The sequence below is a fragment of the Triticum urartu genome, chromosome 6A (assembly GCF_056163025.1).
Source record: "Triticum urartu cultivar PI428250 chromosome 6A, HENAU_Tu73, whole genome shotgun sequence".
Classification (NCBI taxonomy): Eukaryota; Viridiplantae; Streptophyta; class Magnoliopsida; order Poales; family Poaceae; genus Triticum; species Triticum urartu.
In genome coordinates this window covers 77,280,244-77,292,560 of record NC_141878.1, presented here as the reverse complement: position 1 = coordinate 77,292,560, position 12,317 = coordinate 77,280,244, and positions in this window count along the sequence as shown.

The following is a 12,317-nucleotide window of genomic DNA, read 5'->3' as shown; positions in this document are numbered from 1 at the left end:
ATTATTTTTTTGTAGTTTTCTTGTATAAAATAAACTAGTGCTAAAACAAGAAACTAAAAGATTTGATTGCAAGATCTAAAGAAATACCTTCAAGCGCTAACCTCCCCGGCAACGGCGCCAGAAAAGAGCTTGATGTCTACTACACAACCTTCTTCTTGTAGACGTTGTTGGGCTCCAAGTGCAGAGGTTTGTAGGACAGTAGCAAATTTCCCTCAAGTGGATGACCTAAGGTTTATCAATCCGTAGGAGGCGTAGGATGAAGAAGGTCTCTGAGGGAGTCCTAGATTAGGGGGTGTTCGGGTAGCCGGACTATACCTCCAGCCGGACTCCTGGACTATGAAGATACAAGATTGAAGACTTCGTCCCATGTCCGGATGGGACTTTCCTTGGCGTGGAAGGCAAGCTTGGCGATGCGGATATTCAAGATCTCCTACCATTGTAATCGACTTTGTGTAACCCTAACCCTATCCGGTGTCTATATAAACCGGAGGGTTGTAGTCCGTAGGACAGAATCAACTCCATACACAACAATCATACCATAGGCTAGCTTCTAGGGTTTAGCCTCCTTAATATCGTGGTAGATCTACTCTTGTACTACCCATATCATCAATATTAATCAAGCAGGAGTAGGGTTTTACCTCCATCGAGAGGGCCCGAACCTGGGTAAAACAAAGTGTTCCCTGCCTCCTGTTACCATCCGGCCTAGACGCATAGTTCGGGACCCCCTACCCGAGATCCGCCGGTTTTGACACCGACATTGGTGCTTTCATTGAGAGTTCCTCTGTGTCGTCGCCTTTAGGCCCGATGGCTCCTTCGATCTTCAACAATGATGCGGTCCAGGGTGAGACTTTTCTCCCCGGATAGATCTTCGTCTTCGGCGGCTTCGCACTGCGGGCCAATTCGCTTGGCCACCTTGAGCAGATCGAAAGCTACGCCCCTGGCCATCAGGTCAGGTTTGGAAGCCTAAACTACACGGCTGACATCCGCGGGGACTTGATCTTCGACGGATTCGAGCCACAGCCAAGCGTGCCGCACTGTCTCGATGGGCATGATATAGCTCTGCCGCCGAACAGCGCCTTGGAGGCCGCACACGCATCGGTTTTGACCATTGATTCAGAACCTACTACGCCGATCGAGGATCAACGGTCGGATGCTGCCTCAGGGGCTGCGATCTCAGAGGCGATCGAGCCGAACTCCAGCCCCGCACTCCGCATGGCCCGTGACTCCGAGGAGCCGGATTCCTCTCCGAACTCCGAGCCCCCCGCGCCCCCGCCAATCGAATCCGATTGTGCGCCGGTAATGGAGTTCACCGTCGCGGACATCTTTCAGCATTCGCCTTTTGGTGACATCCTGAATTCTCTTAAGTCCCTCTCTTTATCAGGAGAGCCCTGGCCGAACTACGGTCAGCAAGGGTGGGATACGGACGGTGAGGAAATTCAAAACCCACCCACCACCCACTTTGTAGCCACTGTCGACGATTTAACCGACATACTTGACTTTGGCTCCGAAGACATCAACGGCATGGACGACGATATAGGAGACGAACAGGAACCAGCACCTGTAGGGCGCTGGAAGGCCACCTCGTCATATGACATATACATGGTGGATACTCCAAAAGACGGAGATGGCGATGGAACAGTGGGGGATGACGCCCCCAAGAAACAGCCAAAGCGCCGGCGTCAGCGGTGCCGCTCTAAATCCCGCCAAAGCAAAAACGGTGATTCCGGCATGGGAGATAATACTACCCCCGGATAGCGCCGAAGAACACCCACCCCAGCAAGATTCGGCATAGGAAGATGGAGAAGCCAGCCCTCATGAGAGAGCGGCAGACCGAGAGGTCGAGGATGATAACTATACGCCTCCCTCCGAAGACGAGGAAAGCCTCGATGACGACGAATTCGTCATACCATCAGACCCCGCCGAACAAGAGCGTTTTAAACGTTGGCTTTTAGCCACGACAAGCAACCTCAAGAAAAAGCAGCAACAGCTTAGAGCTGCCCAAGATTTGCTAGCTGACAGATGGACTGAAGTCCTTGCAGCCGAAGAGTATGAACTCGAACGCCCCTCCAAGAGTTACCCGAAGCGCAGGCCGCTACCCCGATTAGAGGAGGAAGCACCTACATCACCAGCGCATGACATGGTAGACCGTCCACCTCGCGGCTGTGACAGAGAGGCCTCTCAGCCCTCCACCCAAGCCATGCCCCGATGCCACTCAACCAAGGCACGGGAAAATGCGCCCGACCTGCGAGGCATACTGGAGGATAAGGCAAGACAAACAAGATCGATCTACGGATCGCGCAGGCGCCCTACGGCATGTGACAATGATCTTCACGCCGGATACAACAAATCCGGCCGGGCCGAACACAACAGACATAGCTCTTCCGAGCTGCATCGTGATATAGCCCAGTACAGAGGCGCCGCACACCCGCTATGCTTCACGAATGAAGTAATGGATCATAAAATCCTAGAGAGCTTCAAACCCGTAAACATCGAATCATACGATGGTACCACAGACCCGGCGGTATGGATCGAGGATTATCTCCTTCACATCCACATGGCACGCGGCGATGATCTACACGCCATCAAATACCTCCCGCTCAAACTCAAAGGACCGGCCCGGCATTGGCTTAACAGCTTGCCAGCAGACTCAATCGGTTCTTGGGAGGACCTAGAAGCCGCATTCCTCGACAACTTCCAGGGCACTTACGTACGACCGCCGGATGCCGACGACTTAAGCCACATAATTCAGCAGCCAAAAGAATCAGCCAGACAATTCTGGACACGGTTCCTAACAAAGAAAACCAGATAGTCGATTGTCCGGACGAAGAGGCCCTAGCAGCCTTCAAGCATAACATCCGCGACGAGTGGCTAGCCCGGCACCTGGGACAGGAAAAGCCGAAATCCATGGCAGCCCTCACGACACTCATGACCCGCTTTTGCGCGGGAGAAGACACTTGGCTAGCTCGCAGTAACAACTTATCAAAGAACCCTGGTAATTCGGATACCAAGGACAAAAGTGGCAGGACACGTCGGAACAAGCAAAAACGCCGCGTTAACAGCGACAGCAATGAAGACACGACAGTCAATGCCGGATTCAGAGGCCATAAATCCGGTCAGCGGAAAAAGCCATTCAAAAAGAATACTCAGGGCCCGTCTAGCTTGGACCGAATACTCGATCGCTTGTGCCAGATACATGGCACCCCCGAAAAGCCAGCCAATCACACTAACAGGGATTGTTGGGTGTTCAAGCAGGCAGGCAAGTTAAGAGCCGAAAACAGAGACAAGGGGCTGCACAGCGACGACGAGGAGCCCAAGCCACCGAACAACAATGGACAGAAGGGTTTTCTCCCACAAGTGCGGATGGTGAACATGATATACGCAACCCACATTCCCAAGAGGGAGCGGAAGCGTGCGCTACGGGACGTATACGCGATGGAGCCAGTCGCCCCAAAGTTCAACCCATGGTCCTCCTGCCCGATCACTTTTGATCGAAGGGGCCATCCCACTAGCATCCGTCATGGCGGCTTCGCCGCATTGGTTCTTGACCCAATCATCGATGGATTTCACCTCACAAGAGTCCTCATGGACGGCGGCAGTAGCCTGAACCTGCTTTATCAGGATACAGTGCGGAAAATGGGCATAGATCCCTCAAGGATCAAACCCACAAGAACGACCTTTAAAGGCGTTATACCAGGTGTAGAAGCCAACTGTACAGGCTCAGTGACACTTGACGTGGTCTTCGGATCCCCGGATAATTTCCGAAGCGAAGAGTTAATCTTCGATATAGTCCTGTTTCGCAGTGGCTATCACGCCCTGCTCGGACGAACCGCATTCGCAAAATTCAATGCGGTGCCGCACTACTCATATCTCAAACTCAAGATGCCAGGCCCTCGAGGAGTAATCATGGTCAACGGAAACACCGAACGCTCCCTCCGTACGGAGGAGCATACGGCGGCTCTCGCAGTGGAGGTACAAAGTAGCCTTCTTAGGCAATTCTCCAGTCCGGCCATTAAAAGGCCAGACACTGCCAAGCGCGCCCGGAGTAACCTATAGCAGGACCGCCTGGCACACTCTGAGCAAGCGTAGCAATGCGGCCCCAACCCCAGCTTTCGCGACCTAGTGAAACCAGTACCTCGCGTACATAACTACGCCCTTGAAATACCATGGGCACAGGGGAAGGGGCACAATAACGGCACGCCCAAAATACGGCTTAAAACGTACCAGGGGCTGCCGGATTCTTTTTTTAATTTTTTCTTACTTTCAGGACTCCATACTTTGGACGACCTGTTTGGCAATTCGACTGCCGCACAAACGATGCAAGATCCAGGGAGGCAGACAAGCCATGCCGCATTATGGAACTCCCAGGTGGTCTCTGTTACGAGCGGTATACCTGCTTTAAATATAATTCCGCGGCCTGCCCCTGGTCAGGGCATACTGAATAGTCCAATATCTTTTGCTTACCGCACTATTTGTATCATTCGGCTTTGATAAATAGCCTCTCTACAAACAATGCTTAGCTTTTTGTCTATTTTTTGCATTACTCTTTTCATATATATGTTCATTAATGACATGTTGCACCCGTACACTTTGGTACGGCAAGTACGCTAGGGGCTTCAGTACCCTTTAATATGGTGTGAGAAGTCCGTACACTTTCACAAGTGCGGCACCCCGAACTTATAGCACTATATGCATCGGCTCCAAATCATGATTTGGGTCAATAGTTGGGTTTGCCTGGCTCCTATGTTTTGGTGTCTTACGTTCCGTTATATCGGCTAAGGTAGCACTAGGAGAACCACTACGATTGTGCCCCGGTTGAGCTGGTTTAAGCACCTCAGTGGAGAAAGCTAAAACTGACTGTCATGATGAGGCGAGAGACCGGTCGCTGTTCGAGATGTTTTTCGAGTCCCTAAAGGCTTATGCCGCTTCGAGCGAGGACCTGGATAACCCCAGCCAAGGCGTGGATAGCGCCCCGAATTCGGTCTTCCGAACTAGGGGCTTCGCCGAAATTTAAAATTATAAAGTTCTATGGCTAAGTGAGAGTGTTCAAGCATTATAGTCCGATTGCCTGGTTCGTCGTGCTGAGCGCCTCCCTCGAAGGACCCAACCATGGGAAAAAGAGTGCCCAGGTTTATCACCGAACACCCTAGCACTAGCGGCATGGGGGAAGAAGCCGACGACTGGCCATCTCTCAATTTTTGATAAATGGCCGCACAGAAAATAATATTTTAAATTCAATAAGCATTGCTTAGCGCATATGAACAAGTTTTCAGTGCACAGGATAAACACGAGCGAGTTCATTCAAAAATTACATCTTTGGTACATTCATCCGCCACAAGGCGGGCACCCGCAAGAACATCCTTATAGTATTTCTCGGGTTTACGATGCTCCTTCCCCGGCGGCGGCCCCTCCCTCACAAGCTTCTCACCGTCCATCTTACCCCAGTGCACCTTTACACGGGCAAGGGCCCTACGGGCACCTTCGATGCAGACGGAGTGCTTAATGACCTCGAGCCTTGGACAGGCCTCCACTAGCCGCCGCACCAGCCCGAAGTAGCTCCCAGGCAGGGCCTCTCCGGGCCACAGCCGAACTATGAAGCCCTTCATGGCCTGTTCGGCCGCCTTGTGGAGTTCGACCAGCTGTTTCAGCTGGTCGCTCAAGGGCACAGGGTGTCCGGCCTCAGCATACTGAGACCAGAACACCTTCTCCGTCGAGCTGCCCTCTTCAGCTCGGTAGAATGCGGCGGCATCGCATACGCTGCGGGGAAGATCTGCGAATGCCCCTGGAGAACTCCGGATTCGGGTAAGTAACAAGTAGTTTACTTTTATATTTCTGCTTTGCATAAAGAATGCCTTACCCGCAACTATCTTCTTCATATCCTCCAACTCTCGGAGGGCCTTTTGGGCTTCGGCCTTGGCAGACTTGGCAGTCTCAAGGGCCGTCGCGAGCTCGGACGCTTGGGTCTTTGACACAAGCTCCAAACTCTCATGTTTTTTCATGAGAGCCTGAAGCTCTTGCTGCACCTCGCCGACCTGAGCACCAAGTTTTTCTCGCTCGGTGCGCTCCGCGGCCGCTTTCTTTTCGGCCTCGGACAGCGCCTGCTTGAGGGTCGCCACCTCAGTCGTGGCCCCTACAATAAGCAGTACAATCCTGTTATTTTTTGCAATCACGCCTCTCTATAGGCACCTTTTTTGTAAGGTATTTCTTACATTCTTTCTCCTCGAGCTGCCGCTTGGCAAGGCCGAGCTCTTGCTCGGACCGCTCGAGTCCCTGTTTCAGGGCACCCACCTCCGTAGTCAGTGCGTCAGTGGCTAGCAGCGAAGCCTGCATACGCATATTGACTCTTTATTGTTAGACTCCTGCGAAATTTAATAGATCCTCTATTCGGCTTTTCTTTTCGAACGCCAAACAGAGCATCAAGGGCTACTGTCTATGCGGTAATATTTTTACATAATTTTTACTTACCTCGAAGCCTGTTAGGAGGCTATCGCAAGCTTCACTCAGCCCGCTCTTGGCGGACTGAACCTTCTGGATCACCGTACTCATAATAGTATGGTGCTCCTCGTCGATGGAGGTGCCTTCAAGCACCTCCAGCATTTTGTCCGGCGCCTCCGGTTGGACTGAGGCTTCCGGCTCAGAAGGCTTGCTCCTCTTGGAAGGAGTTCGCCTGCCGCGGTCCGGAATTGTTGAAGATTCCGGCACGGTGTCCGGCTTAAAGCCGGACTTGGAGCCCTGGGGGGTCTTGTCCCCTTCACTCCTGGGGTCCAGGAGGTCGCCTTGCGGCTCCTCCAGGACCACCTCCTCCTGTCCCGGAGCTCGTTGCGACGCCACTTCGGCGTAATCCGCAGTGCGGGGGGAGACAGCGGGCGGAACGGAGTTCACATCCAATGAATCCAGGGAGCCGCTCGACGACTCGTTGAGTATGGCCCAGGGCGGGCTGCATGATTATATTCGACGTTAGGGAAAGCTGTGCAACAAAAGGAATATCATGAGTTACTCTGGTATCTGAACACTTATGATTTCGCCGGATGCCTGGCCCTGTCTGGCCACTCCTCTTCGCCCTCGTCGGCGTCGGGGGTGTAGTCTGGCGGAGGGGTTTTCCTCTTCTTGGACCCTTCGGCCCCCCTCTGGGGCGGCCTTCCTTTGTTGGAAATATGCCCTAGAGGCAATAATAAATTGATTATTATTATATTTCCTTGTTCATGATAATCGTTTATTATCCATGCTAGAATTGTATTGATAGGAAACTCAGATACATGTGTGGATACATAGACAACACCATGTCCCTAGTAAGCCTCTAGTTGACTAGCTCGTTGATCAATAGATGGTTACGGTTTCCTGACCATGGACATTGGATGTCATTGATAACGGGATCACATCATTAGGAGAATGATGTGATGGACAAGACCCAATCCTAAGCCTAGCACAAGATCATGTAGTTCGTATGCTAAAGCTTTTCTAATGTCAAGTATCATTTCCTTAGACCATGAGATTGTGCAACTCCCGGATACCGTAGGAGTGCTTTGGATGTGCCAAACGTCACAACGTAACTGGGTGGCTATAAAGGTACACTACAGGTATCTCCAAAAGTGTCTGTTGGGTTGGCACGAATCGAGACTGGGATTTGTCACTCCGTGTAAACAGAGAGGTTTCTCTGGGCCCACTCGGTAGGACATCATCATAATGTGCACAATGTGATCAAGGAGTTTATCACGGGATGATGTGTTACGGAACGAGTAAAGAGACTTGCCGGTAACGAGATTGAACAAGGTATCGGGATACCGACGATCGAATCTCGGGCAAGTATTGTACCGATAGACAAAGGGAATTGTATACGGGATTGATTAAGTCCTTGACATCGTGGTTCATCTGATGTGATCATCGTGGAACATGTGGGAGCCAACATGGGTATCCAGATCCCGCTGTTGGTTATTGACCGGAGAGTCATCTCGGTCATGTCTGCATGTCTCCCGAACCCGTAGGGTCTACACACTTAAGGTTCGGTGACGCTAGGGTTATAGAGATATTAGTATGCGGTAACCCGAAAGTTGTTCGGAGTCCCGGATGAGATCCCGGACGTCACGAGGAGTTCCAGAATGGTCCGGAGGTAAAGAATTATATATAGGAGGTGCTATTTCGGCCATCGGGACAGGTTTTGGGGTCACCGGTATTGTACCGGGACCACCGGAAGGGTCCCTGGGGTCCACCGGGTGGGGCCACCTGCCCCGGGGGGCCACATGGGCTGTAGGGGGTGTGCCTTGGCCTATATGGGCCAAGGGCACCAGCCCCAAGAGGCCCATGCGCCAAGAATCAAGGGAGAGGAAGAGTCCTAAAGGGGGAAGGCACCTCCGAGGTGCCTTGGGGAGGAGGGACTCCTCCCTTGGCCGCACCCTTCCTTGGAGGAAGGGCCAAGGCTGCGCCCCCCCTCTCCCTTGGCCCTATATATAGTGGGGGAAAGGGAGGGCAATCTAACCTAAGCCCTGGCGCCTCCCTCTCCCTCCTCCCGCAGCGCTTGGCGAAGCCCTATTGGAATCCCGCTACTTCCACCACCACGCCGTCGTGCTGCTGGATCTCCATCAACCTCTCCTTCCCCCTTGCTGGATCAAGAAGGAGGAGACGTTGCTGCTCCGTACGTGTGTTGAATGCGGAGGTGCCGTCCGTTCGGCGCTAGGATCATCGGTGATTTGGATCACGACGAGTACGACTCCATCAACCCCGTTCTCTTGAACGCTTCCACGCGCGATCTACAAGGGTATGTAGATCCACTCCTCCCTCGTTGCTAGATGACTCCATAGATTGATCTTGGTGACACGTAGGAAAATTTTGAATTATTGCTACGTTCCCCAACAGTGGTATCAGAGCTAGGTCTAAGCGTAGTTTCTATGCACGAGTAGAACACAAAGTAGTTGTGGGCGTTGATTTTGTTCAATATGCTTACCGTTACTAGTCCAATCTTGATTCGGCGGCATTGTGGGATGAAGCTGCCCGGACCGACCTTACACGTACTCTTACGTGAGACTGGTTCCACCGACTGACATGCACTAGTTGCATAAGGTGGCTAGCGGGTGTCTGTCTCTCCCACTTTAGTCGGATCGGATTCGATGAAAAGGGTCCTTATGAAGGGTAAATAGGAATTGGCATATCACGTTGTGGTTTTTGCGTAGGTAAGAAACGTTCTTGCTAGAAACCCATAGCAGCCACGTAAAACATGCAAACAACAATTAGAGGACGTCTAACTTGTTTTTGCAGGGTATGCTATGTGATGTGATATGGCCAAAAGGATGTGATGAATGATATATGTGATGTATGAGATTGATCATGTTCTTGTAATAGGAATCACGACTTGCATGTCGATGAGTATGACAACCGACAGGAGCCATAGGAGTTGTCTTAATTTATTTATGACCTGCGTGTCAACATAAACGTCATGTAATTACTTTACTTTATTGCTAACCGTTAGCTGTAGTAGTAGAAGTAATAGTTGGCGAGGCAACTTCATGGAGACACGATGATGGAGATCATGATGATGGAGATCATGGTGTCATGCCGGTCACGATAATGATCATGGAGCCCCGAAGATGAATATCAAAAGGAGCAATATGATATTGGCCATATCATGTCACTATTTGATTGCATGTGATGTTTATCATGTTTATACATCTTATTTGCTTAGAACGATGATAGTAAATAAGATGATCCCTAACTAAAATTTCAAGAAGGTGTTCCCCCTAACTGTGCACCGTTGCGAAAGTTCGTCGTTTCAAAGCACCACGTGATGATCGGGTGTGATAGATTCTTACGTTCGAATACAAAGGGTGTTGACGAGCCTAGCATGTACAGACATGGCCTCGGAACACATGCGAAACACTTAGGTTGACTTGACGAGCCTAGCATGTACAGACATGGCCTCCGAACACAAGAGACCGAAAGGTCGAGCATGAGTCGTATGGTAGATACAATCAACATGAAGATGTTCACCGATGATGACTAGTCCGTCTCACGTGATGATCGGACATGGCCTAGTTGACTCGGATCATGTAATCACTTAGATGACTAGAGGGATGTCTATCTGAGTGGGAGTTCACAAGATGAACTTAATTATCCTGAACATAGTCAAAAGTTCTTCGCAAATTATGTCGTAGCTCGCGCTTCAGTTCTACTGTTTAGATATGTTCCCAGAGAAATTTAGTTGAAAGTTGATAGTAGCAATTATGCGGACTAGGTCCGTAAACTAAGGATTGTCCTCATTGCTTCATAGAAGGCTTATGTCCTTAATGCACCGCTCAGTGTGCTGAACCTCGAACATCGTCTGTGGATGTTGCGAACATCTGACATACACGTTTTGATGACTACATGATAGTTCAATGCGTAATGATAAATGGTTTAGAATTGAGGCACAGAAGACGTTTTGAAACGACGCGAAACATATGAGATGTTTCGAGGGCTGAAATTGGGATTTCAGGCTCGTGCCCACGTCAAGAGGCATGAGACCTCCGACGATTTTCTTATCCTGCAAACTAAGGAAGAAAAGCTCAATTGTTGAACTTGTGCTCAGATTGTCTGAGTACAACAATCGCTTGAATCGAGTGGGAGTTGATCTTCCAGATGAAATAGTGATGGTTCTCCGAAGTCATTACCACCAAGCTGCTTGAGCTTCGTGATGAACTATAATATATCAGGGACATATATGATGATCCTTGACATATTCGCGATGTTTGACACCACAAAAGTAGAGATCAAGAAGGAGCATCAATTGTTGATGGTTGGTGAAACCACTAGTTTCAAGAAGGGCAAGGGCAAGAAAGGGATACTTCATGAAATGACAAGTCAGTTGCTGCTCAAGTGAAGAAACCCAAAGTTGAACCCAAGCCCGAGACTAAGTGCTTCTGTAATAAAGGGGAACAGCCACTGGAGCAGAATTACCCTAGATACTTGGTAGATGAGAAGACTTTCGATAGAAGTATATTGGATATACATTATGTTAATGTGTACGTTACTAGTACTCCTAGTAGCACCAGGGTATTAGATACCGGTTCGGTTGCTAAGTGTTAGTAACTCGAAATAAAAGCTACAGAATAAACGGAGACTAGCTAAAGGTGAGCTGACGATATGTGTTGGAAGTGTTTCCAATGTTGATATGATCAAGCATCGCACGCTCCCTCTACCATCGAGATTGGTGTTTGCGTTGAGCATAGACATGATTGGATTATGTCTATCGCAATACGGTTATTCATTTAAGGAGAATAACGGTTACTCTGTTTATTTGAATAATACCTTCAATGGTCTTGCACCTAAAATGAATGGTTCATTGAATCTCGATCGTAGTGATACACATGTTCATGCCAAAAGATAGTAATGATAGTACCACATACTTGTGGCACTGCCACGTAAGTCATATCGGTATAAAACGCATGAAGAAGCTCCATGTTGATGGATCTTTGGACTCACTCATTTTTGAAAGGATTGAGACATGCGAACCATGTTTGTTGGTAGATATGCATGAAGAAACTCTATACAGATGGATCATTTGGACTCACTTGATTTTGAATCACTTGAGACATGCAAATCATACCATATGGGCAAGATGATTGAAAGCCTCATTTTCAGTAAAATGAAACTAGAAAGCAACTTGTTGGAAGTAATACATTTTGATGTGTGCAGTCCAATGAGTGCTGAGGCGTGTAGTGGATATCGTTATGTTCTTACTTCACAGATGATTTGAGTAGATGTTGAGTATATTTACTTGATGAATCACGAGTCTGAATTATTGAAAGGTTCAAGTAATTTCAGGGTGAAGTTGAAAGATCGTCGTGACAAGAGGATAAAAGATCTATGATATGATCATAGAGATGAATATCTGAATTACGAGTTTGGCATAGAATTAAGACATTGTGGAAATTGTTTCACTAGTAATACAGCCTGGAACACCATAGTGTGATGGTGTGTCCGAACATCATAACTGCACCCTATTGGATATGATGCATACCATGATGTCTCTTATCGAATTACCACGATAGTTTATGGGTTAGGCATTAGAGACAACCACATTCACTTTAAATAAGGCACCACGTAATTCCGATGAGATGACACCGTATGAACTATGGTTTAGAGAAACCTAAGCTGTCATTTCTTAAAAGTTTGGGGCTGCGGCGCTTATGTGAAAAAGTTTCAGGCTGATAAGCTCGAACCCAAAGCGGATAAATGCATCTTCATAGGACACCCAAAACAGTTGGGTATACCTCCTGTCTCAGATCCGAAAGCAATAAGGGATTGTTTCTAGAATCGGGTCCTTTCTCGAGGAAAAGTTTCTCTCGGAAGAA